Below are 13,493 nucleotides of genomic sequence, written 5' to 3'. Positions count from 1 at the left end.
TTGCGCCTACTGCTTCCTACGGATTGAGCCAAAGTAAGCCCAAAGTAAGCCCACGTGAGCCAATCGTGTTTCTCTGCTGTGGCTTACTTTTGACCAATCGCGTTCTCTCCTGTGGCTTACTTTTGACCAATCGTGTTTCTCTCCTGTGGCTTACTTTTGACCAATCGCCTTTCTCTCCTGTGGCTTTCTTTTGACCAATCGCGTTTCTCTCCTAGTTCTGCTCCTGTGGCTTACTTTTGACCAATCGGCGACCGCTATTATTATCGTCATCTTTGCAATCTTTGCAACAGGTAAGTCTATTCTTCACGACTGTATAATCGATCATTATTTATTCATAAACAGTGTTTGTTTTTAGACAATTAAACATGCCAATAAAGCTAGCTAGCGTGTAATAGCACACGTTTTCTTCTGTACATGTGAACCTGCAACTTTACCATGATATACAGTAAAAAACATGTCACTACTGTCAAGATAATTAGCCGACCGCTAATTAAGCTATATCCTCCTTAAACCATTTTTTTGTTGTTGTTAATTTAGTATTTTTTTGTGTCATTCATTACATTATTTTGACCACAAGAAGATTTTTACTAAAACCTTTTAAAAAAAAAGTTTAATTCATATATGTTATACTATACTATGTTATACACCAGTATACATATTTATGTTATCTTTTTAAATACTATGTTATACATATTTAAAAAGACATGAATAGGCAAAAACAAGTGTTTTTTTGTTTCAACAAATGATTCTCAACTATGTTATAAAAGATATACCAAAACGATTTGATATACCATTTTAAGTTTTAGATCTGTTTGATGATCATATTATTATGAATTGTCATAAACGCCTTTATGTTATATTTGGTGTTTCTTAGTAATCTCTGCCACAAAAGCTAAACAAAACAAAACGATTTAAGCATGGCATGTGTAATACGGTTCAAAGTAGTGTGGTGGGAAGAAGAAGACGGGGTCGACGAAACTGGAACTCGTACGGTTTTTATTACTCTGAATCATACAAAAACAAAAGGCGCGCACACAGCGCATTCACCGTAGCGACTACAGCACAACACAGTCCACGGAAAAAACTCTTTCCACAACGATATCAGTCAGGTCTCAGCTTCCTTGCTTGAACAGCTCTCGCACGAGTTCCAGTCCCTTCTCTCTCTCCAGCATTCTCCCACTGTGTGGCTTTTATCGGTCTCCCCACGCCAATCACTGCAATCAGACACAGGTGTTCATCATCTGCACTTGACCCACTTACTCACCGCACAGCTCATTGACTCGTCTCTCACTACAGACGCCGCGAGAACCACGCCCCCCTCACCACATACCCCCACCGCCCGACTCAGGCTGGGGAGCCGTCCGGCCTGCAGCCCCCCCCCCCCCCCCCCCCCGGAGAGGAAGTCGGCCACCACCATCTGTGCCCCCGGCCTGTGGACCACCTGAAACTTAAAAGGTTGTAAAGCGAGATACCAACGGGTGATCCGCGCGTTGGTATCTTTCATGCGGTGGAGCCATTGAAGGGGAGCGTGGTCCGAACACAGGACGAACTCCCGGCCCAGGAGATAGTAGCGAAGGGTGAGGACAGCCCATCGGATGGCCAAACACTCCTTTTCAATGGTGCTGTACATCGTCTCTCTCTTAGAAAGCTTCCGACTGATGTACAGCACCGGCCGTTCCTCTCCCTCCACCTCCTGGGACAGTACCACGCCCAGACCCCTGTCCGAAGCGTCCGTCTGTAGGATGAAAGGGAGAGAAAAGTCAGGAGCATGTAAAAGCGGTCCACCGCACAGAGCAGCCTTTATTTGGGTAAAAGCCTGCTGGCACTGTTCCGTCCACTGGACCGTATCTGGAGCCCCCTTTTTAGTTAGATCAGTCAGCGGGCTAGCAAGGTCTGAATAATTAGGCACAAACCTCCTATAATATCCCGCTAGCCCCAGGAACTGTCTAACCCCCTTCTTGGTCTTAGGACTCGGACAGGTTGCAACGGCTGCTGTCTTATCAATTTGTGGACGCACCTGTCCGTGACCTAAGTGGAAGCCCAGATACTTTACCTCCACCCGCCCAATTGCGCACTTCTTCATGTTGGCCGTGAGCCCTGCCCTTCTCAGCGTCTTTAGGACAGCACGCAAATACTGCATATGCCGCTGCCAATCATTGCTATAGATGATAATGTCATCCAGATAAGCAGCCGCATATGCAGCATGCGGCCGGAGAATTCTGTCCATCAGACGCTGAAAAGTCGCAGGTGCCCCGAACAAACCGAAAGGAAGCGTGACGAATTGGTGTAATCCGAACGGCGTGGTGAAAGCTGTTTTTTCTTTGGACATTGGAGATAAGGGGATCTGCCAATACCCCTTCGTTAAGTCCAGTGTCGAGTAAAAGCGAGCAGAACCAAGCCGATCAAGCAATTCGTCAATCCTCGGCATTGGATAAGCATCGAATTTAGACACCGCGTTCACCTTTCTATAGTCCACACAGAAACGAATCGAGCCGTCAGGTTTAGGCACTAAAACTATCGGGCTCGCCCAGTCACTGTTGGACTCTTCTATTACCCCCATGTCGAGCATTGTCTCTAATTCGGTCTGAACCGTTTTCTTTTTGTGTTCAGGTAAACGATACGGGCGGCAACGCACAACGACCCCCGGATCCGTCTCAACGTGGTGCTGAATGAGATTCGTTCGACCAGGCATGGGCGAGAACACATCTGCAAATTCTGCTTGTAACTTCTTAATGTCAGTGAGCTGGGAGGGTGAGAGGTGGTCTCCAGCAGGAGCCAGAGCGAGTGATTGAGGTTTTATATTCGCTTCTGGCCCGAGATCCTCCTCTCCGCTCACGACCGTCGCCAGCATCACTGCTTCAGCCTCAACCCATTTTTTAAGAAGGTTGAGGTGATAAACCTGACGTCCCCCGCCCCTATCTGTTCGAATTACCTCATAGTTGAGATCACCAACCCGCCGTGTGACCTCAAAGGGCCCTTGCCACTTCGCGAGTAATTTCGAGCTGGACATGGGGAGTAATACAAGTACCTTATCTCCCGGTGACAATTGACGGAGTCTAGCCCCCCTATTATACTGCTGTCTCTGTCTGTCCTGGGCCTGTAACAAATTCTCCAAGGATAGCCGCCCCAATGTGTGGAGTTTTGTTCTCAAGTCCAGGACATACTGAATTTCATTTTTACTAGCGGACGGTCCGTCCTCCCAAGTCTCCCTCAGAACGTCTAACACCCCGCGGGGCTGACGACCGAAGAGAAGCTCGAAGGGGGAAAACCCCGTGGAGGCTTGGGGGACCTCGCGTACAGCAAACAACAGGGGTTCTTGCCATTTATCCCAATTTTTGGCGTCTTCCTGAACGAACTTACGAATCATGGCTTTTAAAGTACGATTAAACCGTTCCACCAGCCCGTCCGTTTGTGGGTGATAGACGCTGGTGCGAATCGATTTAATGCCCAGTAACTCATAAAGTTCGTAACCGTTCGTGACATAAACGCCGTGCCTTGATCGGTGAGGATCTCCTTAGGGATCCCCACCCGGGAGATTAATGAAAACAGCACGCTCGCCACACTCTTAGCCGAGATATTGCGAAGCGGGACTGCTTCCGAGTATCGTGTTGCGTAATCCACTAAGACTAAAGCAAAACGATGCCCTCGTGCCGACCGTTCTAATGGCCCGATGAGGTCCATGCCAATTCGTTCGAAGGGGACCTGCATCAGCGGAAGGGGGCACAAAGGTGCTTTTGGGTTGGCCGGTGGATTAACCAACTGACATTCACGACAAGACGCGTACCACCTGCGCACATTCTCGTGAATGCCCGGCCAAAAGAATCGGGCCATGAGACGGTTTAGTGTCGCCGTTTGCCCTAAATGTCCGGACATTGGATTACAATGAGCCGCCTGAAAAAGCATTTCCCGGCGGCTCTTAGGAACTAACAACTGTGTTGTATCTTCTTTTGACTGGGCGTCTTGGGCCACCCGATACAACCTGTCTTTAATCACGCAAAAATAGGGGTAAGAGAGCGGTTGATTCGGCTGGAGTACCTGACCGTCGATAGAACGGACCTTATCAAATGCGTGTTTTAGCGTCTCATCCTGGGACTGCTCTAGGGGAAAGTCATCGCGCTCAGAGAGAACAAATCTCTCTAGAGAGCTCTCTTCCCCTACAGCAATACCCAGAGGCCCCGGTACAGCATCTCCCACCTGAACCACCGCTGTCTTCCCCTTCTGCTTCTTTCCCCAAGAGGCATCCGCGCATAAAAACTCCAATAACTTCCCAAAGCCTGGCCAATCCGTTCCCAGAATTATCGGATGCCGGAGGTGCGGGTTAACTGCTACCTCTACACTATGTTTTTGTCCCCTAAATAGAATCGCCACAGACATTAAAGGATAACTCACCACCACCCCGTGAACACACCGAACCTTAACCATGCGGCTTTTATCCAATACCCCAGACTGAATCAGGCTTTGATGAATGGAGGTTTGGTTACACCCTGAATCCACCAAAGCCTGATAAGTACCCCCCTTGATACTCACAGGTATCTGGTACAGGCCAGCTTGATCGGGGGCGGCCCGTGGCACGTCGGGGACCCGAACCAGCGTCCCCACCTCCATCACTGGACACCGGTCAATAAAGTGTCCCGGGTCCCCACAGCGCCAACAGGCCGGCCCAGGCTTTACCGCTGTCCCAGCGGCGGGAAGTGGGCCAAGGGATTGACGTGGGGAGAGCGGCGCCACCGGAGCCAGGGTGGAAAAATCCCCAGCAGGCATCCCCCTCGGAGCGGCCCTCCCGTGGGAACTGGTATCCCCTGACCATCCGGACCTCCACCTCGGCGCTGGTCTGGGCGCCAGACCTCCTCGAGACCTGGGAAGGGGAACAGGTTTGGCAGAGGGGGAAGAGAGAGAGGATGGAGACAGAGAGGGAGAGAGAGAGACAGCCGGTAGGGGCTCGCCGACCCCAGAGCACGCCACCATGTGATCTTCCGCCAGCTGGGTGGCCGGGTCTAGCGACGTCGGGCGGTGGCACTGGACCCATTATGCAGTCTTCTTGGGCAGCTTTCCAATAAACTGCTCCAGTACCACCTGGTCGATAATCTTCTCGACGTCGCTTCCCCCGGCCATCAGCCATCTGCGGCAGGAGTCCCGGAGCTGTTGCGCCATCACGAAGGGCTGGCCGGACTCCTCTAGGGTCAAGGACCTGAAGCGTTGCCGGTGCTGTTCAGGGGTCCGGCCGGCCCGCTGAAGAATGGCGCGTCGTAGATCTTGATAGACCAGGAGATTCGAGACTGGCAGTTGGTGGGCTGCAATCTGCGACTCACCGGATAGCAGCGGGATGAGACGCAGGGGCAGTCTCCTTTGGGCCACCCCCGGGCCTCGGCCGACCTTTCAAACAGGTCCAGGAACGCCTCCGGTTCGTCCTGTGGACCCATCTTCCCCAGCGTGAGCGGCGGGGCCGAGGCCGACTCTTGAGAGGGGGTGGATGGAATCTCCCGGTCTAAACAGCTCCGGAACAACTCGCGGTCTTCCTGCTGGCCTTGGAGCAGCATCCGAAAGCGCTGCTCATGCTCGTCCTTTACGCTCAGCAGGGCTTGATGTTGTTCCCTTTGAAGAGCCGCGAGTGATTGGATGATATCCGCAAATGGCGATACTGACGGGTTCTGCATGGCGGCGGCAGTCTCCTTCTTCCCGGGTTTCGGCACCAGTGTAATACGGTTCAAAGTAGTGTGGTGGGAAGAAGAAGACGGGGTCGACGAAACTGGAACTCGTACGGTTTTTATTACTCTGAATCATACAAAAACAAAAGGCGCGCACACAGCGCATTCACCGTAGCGACTACAGCACAACACAGTCCACAGAAAAAAACTATTTGCACGACGATATCAGTCAGGTCTCAGCTTCCTTGCTTGAACAGCTCTCGCACAGGTTCCAGTCCCTTCTCTCTCTCCAGCATTCTCCCACTGTGTGGCTTTTATCGGTCTCCCCACGCCAATCACTGCAATCAGACACAGGTGTTCATCATCTGCACTTGACCCACTTACTCACCGCACAGCTCATTGACTCGTCTACAGACGCCGCGAAAACCACGCCCCCCTGACCACAGCATGCACTGTGGCCCTCTGCACCCATCCTGTCCCATCCGGACCCCGAGGTTCCCTTTATGGTCGAGGTCGACGCCTCCAATACTGGGGTCAGTGCAATTCTCTCCCAACGACTGGGAACTCCTCCTAAGTCTCGCCCTTGTGCTTTTTACTCTTGAAAACTCAATGCTGCAGAGAGAAACTATGATGTGGGAGACAGGGAACTTCTCGCTATGAAGGCAGCCTTCGTTGAGTGGCGGCATTGGCTGGAGGGGGCTCGGCACCCTTTTACTATTCTAACAGACCATAAGAACCTCGAGTTCTTGCGCACCGCCAAGAGACTTAATCCGAAATACCCTCAGCTTGCCCACCTAACAAGCTCTTCGTGCCAGAAACCCTACGGAACCAGGTTCTGGAACAGGTCCACTGTCATCCCAGCTCAGGTCACCCGGGAATCACGGCCACCACTCACCTGCTGCAAAACCGCTTCTGGTGGAAAGCATTAAACCAGGATACCATCAATTTCATTCGGCATTGCCGGGTCTGTAACACCCAGAAGTCGTCACGACACTTTCTCCGCACTTACTGTCACGAACATCCCGAAGACTGGAGTTTTAAAAGGAGTTTTGAGCAGGACCTCTCTGGAACACAGGCCTCCACCACCAGGAACAAAACATGAGTATTCCATCCACGCGCCACAGCAAACATAAGCTGATGTAAACTTTCACAACACCCGCTGTCTTCTCTGAACACAAAGCAACTGACCAAGCTGTAAACGCTAAAAGGGGCCAAGAAACGTCGTGTCATGCGTCCGAAATGACACGGATGTGTTAGTGGACACACGTGTGCTAAATTCTGCAGCTGTGTTGGTGGTTGCATGGCCGGACGTCAACGAAAAACACCCTTCGTCCCTGGGTGGGCTCGAACCACCAACCTTTCGGTTAACAGCCGAACGCGCTGTCCGATTGCGCCACAGAGACCTACGGCCAGCCAGTCCATGGGTCAGCTTATAAAAAAAAGCAGACCTGGACTTTTCCGGCAATGGTGGACTCGCTTTCCACGCTGGAAACCGAGACCCCGTTGGGAAGAGAGAGGGCTAATAGATGCGCCCAACGTGGGGCTCGAACCCACGACCCTGAGATTAAGAGTCTCATGCTCTACCGACTGAGCTAGCCGGGCAACTAAGGTGACCTGCTTCGGGCTGGTCGTGGCCATTATCTGTGCCTAAATTGCGCCCGTGAAAGGGAGCCTCACATTTCGCACAGTTCCGTTTCGGTCTGTCGAGTGAGAGAGCGGTTACCGAAGGCAACCTTCTCCAAATATCCAAAGGCAAAAGTGAGTCATACAACAAAGAGTTGGAGGGACACAACCTCCAAACGGAAGCAAAAACGCTAGCACATATAATCCTATGCCGAATCGATTGACCTGATGCCTGAGAGCCTGATAGGTTACAAGTTACCGGTGCCCTCTTTATGAGAACGAAATCCACGTTCGATCAATGTCGGAAGTTATGACGGATGCTCGATGGTGTTTTAAAAGGAGTTTTGAGCAGGACCTCTCTGGAACACAGGCCTCCACCACCCGGAACAAAACATGAGCATTCCATCCACGCGCCACAGCAAACATAAGCTGATGTAAACTTTCACAACACCCGCTGTCTTCTTTGAACACAAAGCAACTGACCAAGCTGTAAACGCTAAAAGGGCCAAGAAACGTCGTTTCATGCGTCCGAAATGACACGGATGTGTTAGTGGACACACGTGTGCTAAATTCTGCAGCTGTGTTGGTGGTTGCATGGCAGGACGTCAACGAAAAACACCATTCGTCCCCCCTGTTTCGGTCTGTCGAGTGAGAGAGCGGTTACCGAAGGCAAACTTCTCCAAATATCCAAAGATAAAAGTGAGTCATACAACAAAGAGTTGGAGGGACACAACCTCCAACCGGAATCAAAAACGCTAGTACATATAGGCCTATGCCGAATCGATTGACCTCATGCCTGAGAGCCTGATAGGTTACAAGTTACCGGTGCCCTCCTTATGAGAACAAAATCCACGTTCGATCAATGTCGGAAGTTATTACGGATGCTCGATGGTGTTTTAAAAGGAGTTTTGAGCAGGACGACTCTGGAACACAGGCCTCCACCACCAGGAACAAAACATGAGTATTCCATCCACGCGCCACAGCAAACATAAGCTGATGTAAACTTTCACAACACCCGCTGTCTTCTCTGGACACAAAGCAACTGACCAAGCTGTAAACGCTAAAAGGGGCCAAGAAACATCGTGTCATGCGTCCGAAATGACACGGATGTGTTAGTGGACACACGTGTGCTAAATTCTGCAGCTGTGTTGGTGGTTGCATGGCCGGACGTCAACGAAAAACACCATTCGTCCCTGGGTGGGCTCGAACCACCAACCTTTCGGTTAACAGCCGAACGCGCTGTCCGATTGCGCCACAGAGACCTACGGCCAGCCAGTCCATGGGTCAGCTTATAAAAAAAAGCAGACCTGGACTTTTCCGGCAATGGTGGACTCGCTTTCCACGCTGGAAACTGAGACCCCGTTGGGAAGAGAGAGGGCTAATAGATGCGCCCAACGTGGGGCTCGAACCCACGACCCTGAGATTAAGAGTCTCATGCTCTACCGACTGAGCTAGCCGGGCAACTAAGGTGACCTGCTTCGGGCTGGTTGCGGCCATTATCTGTGCCTAAATTGCGCCCGTGAAAGGGAGCCTCACATTTCGCACAGTTCCGTTTCGGTCTGTCGAGTGAGAGAGCGGTTACCGAAGGCAGCCTTCTCCAAATATCCAAAGGCAAAAGTGAGTCATACAACAAAGAGTTGGAGGGACACAACCTCCAAACGGAAGCAAAAACGCTAGCACATATAATCCTATGCCGAATCGATTGACCTGATGCCTGAGAGCCTGATAGGTTACAAGTTACCGGTGCCCTCTTTATGAGAACGAAATCCACGTTCGATCAATGTCGGAAGTTATTACGGATGCTCGATGGTGTTTTAAAAGGAGTTTTGAGCAGGACCTCTCTGGAACACAGGCCTCCACCACCCGGAACAAAACATGAGCATTCCATCCACGCGCCACAGCAAACATAAGCTGATGTAAACTTTCACAACACCCGCTGTCTTCTTTGAACACAAAGCAACTGACCAAGCTGTAAACGCTAAAAGGGCCAAGAAACGTCGTTTCATGCGTCCGAAATGACACGTATGTGTTAGTGGACACACGTGTGCTAAATTCTGCAGCTGTGTTGGTGGTTGCATGGCAGGACGTCAACGAAAAACACCATTCGTCCCCCCGTTTCGGTCTGTCGAGTGAGAGAGCGGTTACCGAAGGCAAACTTCTCCAAATATCCAAAGATAAAAGTGAGTTATACAACAAAGAGTTGGAGGGACACAACCTCCAACCGGAATCAAAAACGCTAGTACATATAGGCCTATGCCGAATCGATTGACCTCATGCCTGAGAGCCTGATAGGTTACAAGTTACCGGTGCCCTCCTTATGAGAACAAAATCCACGTTCGATCAATGTCGGAAGTTATTACGGATGCTCAATGGTGTTTTAAAAGGAGTTTTGAGCAGGACCTCTCTGGAACACAGGCCTCCACCACCAGGAACAAAACATGAGTATTCCATCCACGCGCCACAGCAAACATAAGCTGATGTAAACTTTCACAACACCCGCTGTCTTCTCTGAACACAAAGCAACTGACCAAGCTGTAAACGCTAAAAGGGGCCAAGAAACGTCGTGTCATGCGTCCGAAATGACACGGATGTGTTAGTGGACACACGTGTGCTAAATTCTGCAGCTGTGTTGGTGGTTGCATGGCCGGACGTCAACGAAAAACACCCTTCGTCCCTGGGTGGGCTCGAACCACCAACCTTTCGGTTAACAGCCAAACGCGATGTCCGATTGCGCCACAGAGACCTACGGCCAGCCAGTCCATGGGTCAGCTTATAAAAAAAAGCAGACCTGGACTTTTCCGGCAATGGTGGACTCGCTTTCCACGCTGGAAACCGAGACCCCGTTGGGAAGAGAGAGGGCTAATAGATGCGCCCAACGTGGGGCTCGAAGCCAGGACCCTGAGATTAAGAGTCTCATACTCTACCGACTGAGCTAGCCGGGCAACTAAGGTGACCTGCTTCGGGCTGGTCGCGGCCATTATCTGTGCCTAAATTGCGCCCGTGAAAGGGAGCCTCACATTTCGCACAGGCTTGGCATAGCCTCTTGCGGGTAAAGTCAGGGTTAAGCCTAGAGGTAGGCTTAGAGTGTACTTTGTTTGTTTGAGCCATATCTGTTGTTGGGGGATACAATTTGACCCAGTAGAGCCGGCCAATAATATGCACAACCCGGAGCTAAAGTTCCGTTTCGGTCTGTCGAGTGAGAGAGCGGTTACCGAAGGCAACCTTCTCCAAATATCCAAAGGCAAAAGTGAGTAATACAACAAAGAGTTGGAGGGACACAACCTCCAAACGGAAGCAAAAACGCTAGCACATATAATCCTATGCCGAATCGATTGACCTGATGCCTGAGAGCCTGATAGGTTACAAGTTACCGGTGCCCTCTTTATGAGAACGAAATCCACGTTCGATCAATGTCGGAAGTTAAGACGGATGCTCGATGGTGTTTTAAAAGGAGTTTTGAGCAGGACCTCTCTGGAACACAGGCCTCCACCACCCGGAACAAAACATGAGCATTCCATCCACGCGCCACAGCAAACATAAGCTGATGTAAACTTTCACAACACCCGCTGTCTTCTTTGAACACAAAGCAACTGACCAAGCTGTAAACGCTAAAAGGGCCAAGAAACGTCGTTTCATGCGTCCGAAATGACACGGATGTGTTAGTGGACACACGTGTGCTAAATTCTGCAGCTGTGTTGGTGGTTGCATGGCAGGACGTCAACGAAAAACACCATTCGTCCCCCCGTTTCGGTCTGTCGAGTGAGAGAGCGGTTACCGAAGGCAAACTTCTCCAAATATCCAAAGATAAAAGTGAGTCATACAACAAAGAGTTGGAGGGACACAACCTCCAACCGGAATCAAAAACGCTAGTACATATAGGCCTATGCCGAATCGATTGACCTCATGCCTGAGAGCCTGATAGGTTACAAGTTACCGGTGCCCTCCTTATGAGAACAAAATCCACGTTCGATCAATGTCGGAAGATATTACGGATGCTCGATGGTGTTTTAAAAGGAGTTTTGAGCAGGACCTCTCTGGAACACAGGCCTCCACCACCAGGAACAAAACATGAGTATTCCATCCACGCGCCACAGCAAACATAAGCTGATGTAAACTTTCACAACACCCGCTGTCTTCTCTGAACACAAAGCAACTGACCAAGCTGTAAACGCTAAAAGGGGCCAAGAAACGTCGTGTCATGCGTCCGAAATGACACGGATGTGTTAGTGGACACACGTGTGCTAAATTCTGCAGCTGTGTTGGTGGTTGCATGGCCGGACGTCAACGAAAAACACCATTCGTCCCTGGGTGGGCTCGAACCACCAATCTTTCGGTTAACAGCCGAACGCGCTGTCCGATTGCGCCACAGAGACCTACGGCCAGCCAGTCCATGGGTCAGCTTATAAAAAAAAGCAGACCTGGACTTTTCCGGCAATGGTGGACTCGCTTTCCACGCTGGAAACCGAGACCCCATTGGGAAGAGAGAGGGCTAATAGATGCGCCCAACGTGGGGCTCGAACCCACGACCCTGAGATTAAGAGTCTCATGCTCTACCGACTGAGCTAGCCAGGCAACTGCTGTGACCTGCTTCGGGCTGGTCGCGGCCATTATCTGTGCCTAAATTGCGCCCGTGAAAGGGAGCCTCACATTTCGCACAGGCTTGGCATAGCCTCTTGCGGGTAAAGTCAGGGTTAAGCCTAGAGGTAGGCTTAGAGTGTACTTTGTTTGTTTGAGCCATATCTGTTGTTGGGGGATACAATTTGACCCAGTAGAGCAGGCCAATAATATGCACAACCCGGAGCTAAAGTTCCGTTTCGGTCTGTCGAGTGAGAGAGCGGTTACCGAAGTCAACCTTCTCCAAATATCCAAAGGCAAAAGTGAGTCATACAACAAAGAGTTGGAGGGACACAACCTCCAAACGGAAGCAAAAACGCTAGCACATATAATCCTATGCCGAATCGATTGACCTGATGCCTGAGAGCCTGATAGGTTACAAGTTACCGGTGCCCTCTTTATGAGAACGAAATCCACGTTCGATCAATGTCGGAAGTTATGACGGATGCTCGATGGTGTTTTAAAAGGAGTTTTGAGCAGGACCTCTCTGGAACACAGGCCTCCACCACCCGGAACAAAACATGAGCATTCCATCCACGCGCCACAGCAAACATAAGCTGATGTAAACTTTCACAACACCCGCTGTCTTCTTTGAACACAAAGCAACTGACCAAGCTGTAAACGCTAAAAGGGCCAAGAAAAGTCGTTTCATGCGTCCGAAATGACACGTATGTGTTAGTGGACACACGTGTGCTAAATTCTGCAGCTGTGTTGGTGGTTGCATGGCAGGATGTCAACGAAAAACACCATTCGTCCCCTCGTTTCGGTCTGTCGAGTGAGAGAGCGGTTACCGAAGGCAAACTTCTCCAAATATCCAAAGATAAAAGTGAGTCATACAACAAAGAGTTGGAGGGACACAACCTCCAACCAGAATCAAAAACGCTAGTACATATAGGCCTATGCCGAATCGATTGACCTCATGCCTGAGAGCCTGATAGGTTACAAGTTACCGGTGCCCTCCTTATGAGAACAAAATCCACGTTCGATCAATGTCGGAAGTTATTACGGATGCTCGATGGTGTTTTAAAAGGAGTTTTGAGCAGGACCTCTCTGGAACACAGGCCTCCACCACCAGGAACAAAACATGAGTATTCCATCCACGCGCCACAGCAAACATAAGCTGATGTAAACTTTCACAACACCCGCTGTCTTCTCTGAACACAAAGCAACTGACCAAGCTGTAAACGCTAAAAGGGGCCAAGAAACGTCGTGTCATGCGTCCGAAATGACACGGATGTGTTAGTGGACACACGTGTGCTAAATTTTGCAGATTTGTTGGTGGTTGCATGGCCGGACGTCAACGAAACACACCATTCGTCCCTGGGTGGGCTCGAACCACCAACCTTTCGGTTAACAGCCGAACGCGCTGTCCGATTGCGCCACAGAGACCTACGGCCAGCCAGTCCATGGGTCAGCTTATTAAAAAAAGCAGACCTGGACTTTTCCGGCAATGGTGGACTCGCTTTCCACGCTGGAAACCGAGACCCCTTTGGGAAGAGAGAGGGCTAATAGATGCACCCAAAGTGGGGCTCGAACCCACGACCCTGAGATTAAGAGTCTCATGCTCTACCGACTGAGCTAGCCGAGCAACTGCGGTTACCTGCTTCGGGC

General features: G+C 50.6%; 10 non-coding genes across 10 annotated transcripts; all 10 read right to left on the bottom strand.

Moving 5' to 3' along the window:
* Nucleotides 1–6,974: 6,974 nt before the first annotated feature.
* On the bottom strand, nucleotides 6,975–7,048 carry trnan-guu (transfer RNA asparagine (anticodon GUU)). Its single transcript has one exon. It is a non-coding gene; the product is annotated as a tRNA-Asn (tRNA).
* A 126-nt stretch (nucleotides 7,049–7,174) lies between these two features.
* Nucleotides 7,175–7,247, bottom strand: trnak-cuu (transfer RNA lysine (anticodon CUU)). The gene has a single exon. It is a non-coding gene; the product is annotated as a tRNA-Lys (tRNA).
* Nucleotides 7,248–8,456: 1,209 nt separating this feature from the next.
* Nucleotides 8,457–8,530, bottom strand: trnan-guu (transfer RNA asparagine (anticodon GUU)). Its single transcript has one exon. It is a non-coding gene; the product is annotated as a tRNA-Asn (tRNA).
* Nucleotides 8,531–8,656: 126 nt separating this feature from the next.
* On the bottom strand, nucleotides 8,657–8,729 carry trnak-cuu (transfer RNA lysine (anticodon CUU)). Its single transcript has one exon. It is a non-coding gene; the product is annotated as a tRNA-Lys (tRNA).
* A 1,208-nt stretch (nucleotides 8,730–9,937) lies between these two features.
* Nucleotides 9,938–10,011, bottom strand: trnan-guu (transfer RNA asparagine (anticodon GUU)). The gene has a single exon. It is a non-coding gene; the product is annotated as a tRNA-Asn (tRNA).
* Nucleotides 10,012–10,137: 126 nt separating this feature from the next.
* trnak-cuu (transfer RNA lysine (anticodon CUU)) lies at nucleotides 10,138–10,210 on the bottom strand. The gene has a single exon. It is a non-coding gene; the product is annotated as a tRNA-Lys (tRNA).
* Nucleotides 10,211–11,567: 1,357 nt separating this feature from the next.
* On the bottom strand, nucleotides 11,568–11,641 carry trnan-guu (transfer RNA asparagine (anticodon GUU)). Its single transcript has one exon. It is a non-coding gene; the product is annotated as a tRNA-Asn (tRNA).
* A 126-nt stretch (nucleotides 11,642–11,767) lies between these two features.
* trnak-cuu (transfer RNA lysine (anticodon CUU)) lies at nucleotides 11,768–11,840 on the bottom strand. Its single transcript has one exon. It is a non-coding gene; the product is annotated as a tRNA-Lys (tRNA).
* A 1,357-nt stretch (nucleotides 11,841–13,197) lies between these two features.
* trnan-guu (transfer RNA asparagine (anticodon GUU)) lies at nucleotides 13,198–13,271 on the bottom strand. The gene has a single exon. It is a non-coding gene; the product is annotated as a tRNA-Asn (tRNA).
* A 126-nt stretch (nucleotides 13,272–13,397) lies between these two features.
* On the bottom strand, nucleotides 13,398–13,470 carry trnak-cuu (transfer RNA lysine (anticodon CUU)). Its single transcript has one exon. It is a non-coding gene; the product is annotated as a tRNA-Lys (tRNA).
* Between the last annotated feature and the right edge of the window lie 23 nt (nucleotides 13,471–13,493).

This window comes from Siphateles boraxobius, unplaced genomic scaffold (assembly GCF_051911475.1).
Source record: "Siphateles boraxobius isolate OS27281-9 unplaced genomic scaffold, OSU_SipBor_1 61, whole genome shotgun sequence".
In the NCBI taxonomy this organism is placed as follows: domain Eukaryota; kingdom Metazoa; phylum Chordata; class Actinopteri; order Cypriniformes; family Leuciscidae; genus Siphateles; species Siphateles boraxobius.
Note: the sequence above shows the minus strand (reverse complement) of the source record. Positions and strands in the feature narration are given on the sequence as shown.